The sequence below is a fragment of the Halyomorpha halys genome, unplaced genomic scaffold, assembly GCF_000696795.3.
Source record: "Halyomorpha halys isolate HHAL.00 unplaced genomic scaffold, Hhal_1.1 Scaffold104.1, whole genome shotgun sequence".
In the NCBI taxonomy this organism is placed as follows: domain Eukaryota; kingdom Metazoa; phylum Arthropoda; class Insecta; order Hemiptera; family Pentatomidae; genus Halyomorpha; species Halyomorpha halys.
The window spans coordinates 1954134-1963978 of NW_027107578.1; the positions used below are offsets into that span (position 1 = coordinate 1954134).

At 34.5% G+C, this 9845-nt stretch overlaps 2 pseudogenes; one reads left to right on the plus strand and one right to left on the minus strand.

The window, feature by feature from the left end:
- Positions 1-1315: 1315 nt before the first annotated feature.
- LOC106677585 (cytosol aminopeptidase pseudogene) lies at positions 1316-3277 on the plus strand (annotated as a pseudogene).
- Positions 3278-5973: 2696 nt separating this feature from the next.
- Positions 5974-7668, minus strand: LOC106677574 (cytosol aminopeptidase pseudogene; annotated as a pseudogene).
- Positions 7669-9845: the final 2177 nt, after the last annotated feature.

Here is a 9845-nt window from a genome sequence, read left to right on the forward strand (position 1 = left end):
TACCAATTTTTCGCCTGGGTATTATTAAGATATTATATAGGGTATTATTTTTGCACTTTGTGCCTCTTATTTATAATTTTTATTTACTGAGTGGGGAGTGACCACTCTGCTGGCTTCTTTAAGGAGGTTGGGTTATGCCACCTTTCTATCCTCTCACCCCTCCCATACTAACAACCAAACGTTGGCTGCAGTACCAGATATAGGTTAGAATTGTATATAATCGATTATTAATGCTAAAACATTTATTGTTGAAGCTTTTTTGTTCAGATTGAATTTCTTTATGTTATCCAGGTTTTGTTTTTTAACCCCTGGGTAAGTAATTGTTTTTTCTCTAGTTATTGAAGATACGTTTCCATACTCATCATTTTAAAAATCCGCTTAACATGGGCATAGATACAGGGGAGCAGGGGGGAGCCAGGGCTACCCCCTAGATTTTTGTGATCCAAGTAAAAGAAAAAAATTAAGAAAATAATGTACTTATTTGATAAATGATTTCTTTCTGGAAACAGTCAATAATTAGTGAAGTAACATTGTTGAGTTGACATCTTCACGGATCCCAACCAAACCTTTAAAGGGACAAGATGAATAGATATCGATTCTTCGGTAAGAATTGTAAGATTCGATGAGCGCAACTATTCGTCATATAATTATCTCTAAAAATAATAAACCAATAAAAAAGAACCTTTTTTAAGATTCCACTATTCCTATTATAACTTATAGCTTTCCATATTAATAATCTCAGTATGTTTGTTGAAAATAAATCAAAGAAGGCAACCATCGTTAAATCAGGTAAAGAGGTTTTTAATATTTTTGCCAGCAATCCCAGAAAGCTGATGCCCTCAGTGCAAACCTCTTCATTACCTTTTTTTTTGTATTTACAGTGTGTGCTAAATGTATTTATGTACAATGATTAAGTTTAAGCTCGATTTTCAATAATTTATTGTGATTATAGCTAATTATAATTTAAAAAGTAATGATTGGAGATCTGCTCCCCCCTTGGTGAAATCCTGCCTACGCCCCTGACTATTAGACTAATCGATTACCATTATAGTTAACACAATGGAACAGGTCAATATTTTTTTAAAAACAGAAACCTACTTTCAATTAATCGTTCAGCAATTTCAATAGACTTTATTAAATACAATTTCACATGTTCTCTTCTACCTCACCAGATTTGAAATTTATTATTCCATTTTTTGTACTTTAAACCAACTCAAAAGACAATATAAAACGAACATGAACAGTGGTCTCTAATCGATTTTATGTTGTAAATAAAAAATCACGATTACAAATGTCAATTATGGTTTTATTCCAAATACATATGATAATGAAGGTTATTTAAATAGTTTTAAATAATTCAATGTTAAAATCATAGTTAAACATTAATCAAAACAAAATTTTAATATCTTTACTATAATCTCCTAGAAATGTTTTATAATGGATGTCTAAGCAATGAGTTCAAGTTATGTAAATACCTGAGGATAAATAGGAATGGATACAATAGGACTTGTTTAATGAGTAGTTCTTGTAAAGAGATACCATTAGTAGATGCTTGGCCCCCGGATTCAACCTTTACGCCGAATAACTGTGAAGGTAAGGATGGAAGAGCTCTTGTGATAGGGCTTTACTCACACTGGGACGACCCTGATAACCCAAGTATTGCACTAACTAAAACAGCCATGAAATATAACGAATTCACCTGCAATAAATTTATGGAAAGCTTTAAAGTATCCGGCCCGTTGCTTAAATTAGGTGAAGCAAGATTATTTTTCAATATAGAACCCTCATTTCCAGTGTTAGCAGTAGTCGGTTTAGGACACGAATGCTACGGTTATAACAAAACAGAACAACGGGACGAATCTAAAGAAGCCATAAGAATAGCAGTAGGGGCGGGTTGTCGAGCAGTTCAAAATCTGAATGTGAGTAAGTTGTTCATTGAGAGCTTTGGTCACACTGAATCTGCTGCAGAAGGTGCCGCTCTGGCATTGTGGGTTTATCAAGATTTGAAGAACAAAAGTAAAAAGAAAAGGGTGCCTTACTTAGGGCTTTACGATGACTGTGATTGGACTGGCTGGCAAATCGGTCTAGAGAAAGCTTCGGCTCAGAACCTGGCCAGGCAGTTGATGGAAACTCCAAGCAACATAATGACGCCTACTGCATTCGCTCTCAGTGCTGTAGAGGCATTGTGCAAAACTGGTGTCAATGTTGAAATAAAAGTTCAAGAATGGGCTAAAGAGAATCACATGGAAGCTTTCCTTGCAGTGGCCAAGGGTTCCTTTGAACCACCTGTGTTTTTAGAAGTGAGCTATAACGGTTGTGATCCATGTCTGCCACCAATAGTTTTAGTGGGTAAAGGAATAACATTCGATTCGGGTGGATTGTGTCTGAAGTCTAGCCAGGAAATGGTCCACATGCGAGGGGATATGTCAGGAGCTGCTTGCGTCATTGCAACGGTGAGGGCTCTCGCTTCTCTGAAGCTTCCCGTTAACGTGCGCGGAATCATCCCACTTTGTGAAAATATGATTGGAGCTAGCGCCGCCAAACCTGGTGATGTTGTCAAAGCCATGAACGGTAAGACTATATTAATTGCAAATGTCGACTATGAAGGACAATTGGTATTGGCAGATTCCTTATCTTATGCACATAAGTACAGCCCCAAATTCATCCTCGATGTTGGAACAATATCTAGAGGTGTTGAATCTGTCTTATCAAACTCAGCATCTGCTGTTTTTTGTAATGATGAAGAACTTTGGTCTTCAATATTAGCAGCAAGCATTCATACTGGAGATAGGATGTGGAGGTTTCCCCTATGGGATGCTTATATTGACCAAGTTGTTCCGAATCATGTTGCTTGTGACTTATCCAATCTTCCACATGGCAATAATGCATTTACTTGCGCCATTGCTGCTTTCTTGAGACATTTTATATGTGGTCAAAAGTGGATACACATTGATACCTACGGCGTGATGTTGGAAAATGGAGACATTCCTTATATGAGGAAAGGTATGTCAGGCCGTCCCACAAGAACTCTGATTGAATTCATTGCCCAATTTGCGTGCAAATCATCGGATGATTGTGAGAAATGATGTCAAACAGTTAAGTAATTTTATTTTTGTGTGTTAAAGGGGTTTTTGTATCGTCAAAAACTTCAATGTGTGAAATCAAAAGAAATAATTATAGTAATGACAACGTTGTTGACTACCAACACATCCCAATTAAAAATTTATATCCTCAGATTGAAAAAAAAAACATAATGAAGTAAAGATTTAATTTGAAATTGGTGTGTTCTTCACCCAGTATAATTAGACGTAATTTGGATAGTTAATTACATATAAATAACTTCATATTGGATATAGTGAGCCGAAAATACCATTTTGTTTTTCTTATTCCGCTATTTCGTGCTTTAGTAGCAAAACTCACTAGGTTTAACAGATTTTCCGCTTGTTGAATGGATTATCCTCCTAGAACTAGTGGGATTGGGAATCTTCTTTTCTAGGTGATAATATGATACCACTGTAATTTCTTCCAAAAGTTGTCAATATTTAAGGTTTTTTAAAGTGAAATCACTTAAAAAGATATGAAAATTTTTAAATATTTAGGTATTCTTCATTAGTTTACTTTTAATTATTTTTAATTTTTAAAACGGAGAAATTTGGATCTAGTGAAATATTCTCAATGATTTTAAATAAGCATAAAGAAAGAAAAAGCTACTTAGTGAATGCCTAGATATTACATTTACAGATTCTGATAGAATTTTTTTCTCTTCCTGTGAAGAAAGATTACTCTAGAGCTAGTTCTATGAACATGGTTTCGTTTCCATGCTTAGAATCATGTAAACCAAACAAAGATAGTTGTGTTTCATTTAAATAATTCTGGCTTTTTCTACGTTCACCAATTCGAAATCAGTGTAAGTTAAAACTTTAAAAACTCTGATGCAATTAAAATTATTAAAAGATTAGTATTTTTACTCTCGAAGGTAATATTTTATCTTGTAGGTCACTGTTACACGGCTAACATCACTTGGTAAATTGACAACAAAAAATACTTCATTCGTTTTCTAGCATTTCACCATTTGTTTGAACTTCGGAAAACTATAATACTCCAGATATAGATGTTTATATTCGTTGCCTGTTATACAAGAAACTTGAACATTTTGTTTTACTGTCTCTCATGCTGACCGGAAAGTTCAACAAAGCCATGATTTCGATTACACTCAATTTTCTCTAATTCAAACAATATTAAAATGGGGACAACAATATCATATGACCATTGAATTTTAAGGGGGTATTTAAGTAAAGGATAATGCGTAATTCACGAAGCATATTCAATTCAACGAAACCTATTGAATCAATTGTGAAACCGTTTGGTAGCTTTCAAAGGTATTACCAGCAAAAGTCACTCCGTATGAATGGAAAAAAATGAACTTTCTAAGAAGGAGTAGGTGCATACAGCAACTGGACGAGATGCATTTCCAGTCAACAGAACAAGACACAGGTTGCTAAGCAAACTATAGCTGATTCCCAGGTCCTATTCATTGTCAGTAAATGAAACTAAAATGGGGACTAGGGTCACAGATTCTAGTGACAATTTGTTAAGATGCTAGCCTAACAATGCTTTTTCACAAGATACCTGTTTGCAAATCATCCTGCTTAAAACCAGAAAATCTTATAAAATTAAGAATAGTACAGGAATTAATAGGTACACTAATTAGCAAGGATTTCAACAAATTTTCTTATGAGGCTGCCAGCATCTTCGCTGGCATTAACCAATAGAGCAGTGCTGCTGGTTCTCCCGATCAAAAAGGACCCGTTTTACCCGACAAGTTTCCGTTATTTTACTCGCTTTTGGAGAATTGTTATAACTGTATCTGTATGATTTTTACACTCGTGATTGTATTGTCACTTATGCTCTGGCATGATAGCTGATAGTATAAGTAATGCCAGTGAAGCAACTGTCACGTTAACTATCTCATGTATAAGTCATAACAGTGAATTATCGTAGTTTCCGTTATACGGCCAAAGTGTTTGCCACTACCATGGTGTAACTATTTTATAGTTACAGTTATGACAACATTAACTATCACAACAGTTTTACTGTTGGGACAATATTTTCGCACTGGTTCTGGCGTGATCGTTAATATTACAAGTAGTGTTATTAAAACAACTATCACATGTATGTATATGTATGTATATGTATGTATATGTATATATATATATATATATATATATATATGCCTTGACAGTAAACTACCGTGATTTTCCGTATGTGGTAAGTGTTATTCACTAACTTAGTATAACCATCAATACTGAAATTTTACTGTCGTGACTGTATTGTAACACTGTCGATAGTACTTTACTGGCGAACTTTAATAGTAAAAGTAATGCAGTATTCCATCTCCAGATCCAAGAGACTACCAACACCGTCCTCCCATCTAACGTTTGGTGGACCAACTCGTCTTTGCCCATAAAGTTTCTTTACTAGCATCCTCCTAGGTGTCTTGGCATCATCCATCATTCAAGAGTCAGACGGTAGTAAATATTGCCGTAAATATAAATATATTGAAAAATTGCACATTTTCAAATTACATATATTGTAAAACTCTCTTATAATTTTTAGGTTAAAATTATTTAGTCTTTAGACTCGTTTTACAGCTAAGTCTAACAAACCTAATAAAAAAAAAAGGAGTATCCCTATTTTCCTTTTTTTCAGAAAAATGGAAAAAAAAAATGAAGAATTAGCTGGAACAAATTGTGACAAAATGTTTTTTCTAAATATTTGTTTTTGATTTTATTTACTCTGAATTATCATTAATGAAACATTAACATTAGTTTCAAATAATTTAATACTTACAAACTAATCAAAAGAATGAATTGAGATGAAACATTTTTAATATACAACAATACAATGGTACAATATAATAGTAATGTTACAAGATATAAGAAATGTTACAATAGCAAAGGACTTTAGAAACTTCTACTTCTTTTCACCTTCTTTACCGTCTGATGGGTTGCAACTGTCGGGGGACTTGCAAGCAAACTGTGCAAGAAATTCGATTAGCGTTCTCGTTGGACGACCAGACATACCCTTTCTCATATATGGAGTTTCTCCATTTTCTAACATCACACCATAAGTATCAACATGAATCCACTTATGATTACAGACAAAATTATTCAAAAAAGCAGCAATAGTACATGTATACCCATTGTGTCCATTGGGTAAATTCGTCAAATCGCATGAAACATGTGCAGGTACGATTTGTTCTCCATAGATTTCCCAAAGGGGGAACCTCCACATTCTATCTCCTGTGTGAATACTTGCTGCTTTTAATGAAATCCACAAGTTGTCATCATTGGTAAACACAGCAGATGCGGAGTTCGACAAAACAGTTTCAACGCCCTTGGATATCGTTCCTACATCCAGAATGAACTTGGGTTTGTATTTATGAGCATAGCATAAGGCGTCAGCTAATACTAATTGTCCTTCAAAGTCGGAGTTGGCAATCAGTATTGTCTTTCCATTCATAGCTCTTACTATATCACCAGGTTTAGCAGCGCTGGCTCCTAACATATTTTCGCAAAGAGGTATCAGACCACGGATGTTGACTGGGATTCTCAGGGAAGCCAAAGCCCTTACAGTAGCTACTACACATGCAGCACCACCCATGTCACCGCGCATATGAACTAATTCTTGATTACTTTTCAGACACAAGCCACCAGAGTCAAATGTAACTCCTTTGCCTACTAAAACAACTGGTGGTAAACACGGATCACAGCCATTGTAGTTGATTTCCAAGAAAATAGGATTTTCATAAGAACCTCTAGATACTGCTAAGAAAGCTTCTAAATTGTTCTCTCTTGCCCATTCTTTAGTTTTAATTTCGATATTTACTCCCACTTTGACTAAAGCTTCCACACTAGCTATAGAAAAGGCTGTTGGTGTCATAATATTACTTGGAGTTTCCATGAGTTGCCTGGACAGGTTCTGGGCAGAAGCTTTCTCCAAGCCAATATTCCAACCAGTCCAATCACAATCGTCATACAGCCCAAGATATGGTACTCTCTTCTTCTTCAATTTATTTTTCAAATCTTGATAAATCCAGAGAGCCAATGCAGCTCCTTCCCCTGCAGTTTCTGCGTGGCCGAAACTTTCTATATGTAATTTGTTAACACTTAAGCTCTGCACTGCACGACACCCTGCCCCCACAGCAAGCCTAATCGCTTCCTTTGCTTCATCACGCTGTTCTGTCTTGTTATAACCGTAACACTCATGTCCAAGACCGCAGACTGCTACGATAGGAAAAGAATTTTCAATATTGAACAATAACCTGGCCTCACCTAACTTGGGAAAGGGACCTGCTAGCCTTAAAGTTTCCAGAAGTTTTCCGCAAGTGAACTCATTGTACTTCATCATTGTCCGAGTCAAGGCTATTTGAACTACATCCGGGTCGTCCATATGACTGTATATTCCTAGCATAAGAGCTTTTCCCTCCTTGCAATCGCCGCCACAGTTGAATCCAGGTTCTATAGGTTCAGGCCAAGCATGGACCAATGGATATTCCTTACAAAGGGTATTGTTGCGCTTAGCAGTCAAGTGCAAGAAACATCTGCTGATATGACCAATATCGTACAAGTAGCGGTCGCTAAAGAGCCTCGCAGTGGTGGCAATCATTTTGTTTGTGTAGTGAGATGAATTTTTTTTTTTTACGTGTTTGAATTTTGTTGGTTGATTTTGTATAAGTTTAACAGCACATGATTATTTGTTCTGAAACTAACAGGTGTTGTCTGAGAGTAATTTTACTAACAATATTTGTAAAATAAAATGTATGTTTTATGCATATAATAACTATGTAGTATATTTTATTCAAAACAAGTTGTCTTCTATTATTAAAAAATTCAAAGCTAATATTTTTTTGGTTCGATAAACTAAATTTCAGTAGTGTAATCATTGATGGAATTGAATCGATCGTTTAATGTTCAAATACAGAATATGTAACAAACCATTTAGTTCCACCACGTTGTTCATTGTTTAATTGGAACTCAATTAGTCCCACGTGAAAATAAACAACATTCACCCTCCCTCCTCCCACCACTATTTAACAAAACGTGGTAAATCATTACACAATCGTTTATCATTTAAATTAAATATTTGTTATATCAGTAAATGACAAACATAAGGGTATAATTCTATAAGTTTATTTATTCTTAAGTAATATACGAATATTGCTGCATCTTTGCTAGAATTGTACCGGTATTTATAAATGTACTATTAAATTAGTTCATATATATTTTAATTATATTTTAAACGAGCATTTGAAAAACTAATAAGTGATTATATTTCTATGGGAACTTGTAAAAAATATTTACAAAAACATGCGTACAATACGATGTGTACCAGATCTTTGCTAATAATATCTCAATACCAGTAATACATTTCATAATTTTCTTTCTGGTGCTAACACTTTCAACTTTGGCATAAAAAATTATTTTTTGAGCTGTGTAAATAAAGTTTTATTTTATACATAACTTTTTTTCCTGTCCTTTCTCAGGGATTTCTTTATTTTACTGTTATTTATTTAATATCAGATCGGCCTGGTGGGGCTTACATGGTTAGTACAACAGTTTCATTCAGGGATTTATTTCTATCGAAATGTTGCTACTTTTCATTCATAATACCGGATATTAACAGTTTAGTTAAAGCATCGTACAAAAAAGAGCATTGATACTATGGTAGTATCGCAACGACTCTACCTTTTTCATAAGTACATAACTGTACACAAGGTACATAAGTACCGTAGCTGTCTCATACATACCAAGTCATCACTGACTCTGATTAGGTAGATGGCTTCAGCGTGAGATACCTTAAGATCTTCGGACTATGGAGGGTTGCTAACGGCCACTTACAGTTCATGTGGAAAGAAGAATGGAGCCATAAAATTCGAATTAGCTACAAGTTTTCTACTCGTTGTACATCTGCTTTCAATGCCTGAGTTACTTTCACACATTTGTACAAGGTGTTTTGTAAGACCCTAGTGTTCTCGTTCCGTTAGCCGGAATATATTAAACCCCTAAGATAAAACAAATATACTATTACAATATTAGGAACGTTGCAGTGTCGATAATTTTCGTTTGAAACTTGCGATGTTTATACAAAACTTCCTATTCGATATATTGGTGGTATCGATACTTTTCATTCGAAATGTGCTTCAGATAATATGAGAGCACTATATCAGATATTTTGCTTATTACCTTCAGGCCTATATTTCTTTCTTTTTTTAGTCATTGATCAGTAAAAGTCAATTATTAGTGTTGATACTTTAATTAAAATATCGTATCCAAACGAGTACCGATACTTTGGTAGCATCTGAGTTAACGGAAACATTTTAACCGAAACTGATATTATTACAAGCGGTTGAGACTACAATAAAGATATTAAGTTAAAGGAAGTTCATTTTTATTTCATAGAAATTATAAATAGAAAGTATAATAAAAAATAATTGTTCATAAGGCACATCCCTTATGATGTTAAAGTCCAGTATCGTTTGCAGTTGTAACCTGTGCGATAAGATGCAATCTTGGCAGTGTTTTAGAATCCGTTTTAGTAATAACACTTCTAAAATCAGATTACGCAAAACTGAGTCATAGATACAATATATTACAAGCATTTCCCGAAATTTGTATATATATAAGAAAATTTCTGACGGTACTAGTAAGGCGAGCTAAGAATCCCAATAGCACTACTTAGGAATAGCGCATAATACATTACTTGACTGAAAAAACGTACTTATTGTGATTCATGTCTGCGATGAATTTATAATTATTTTTATTTTTGTTTCTAATTTTATATAT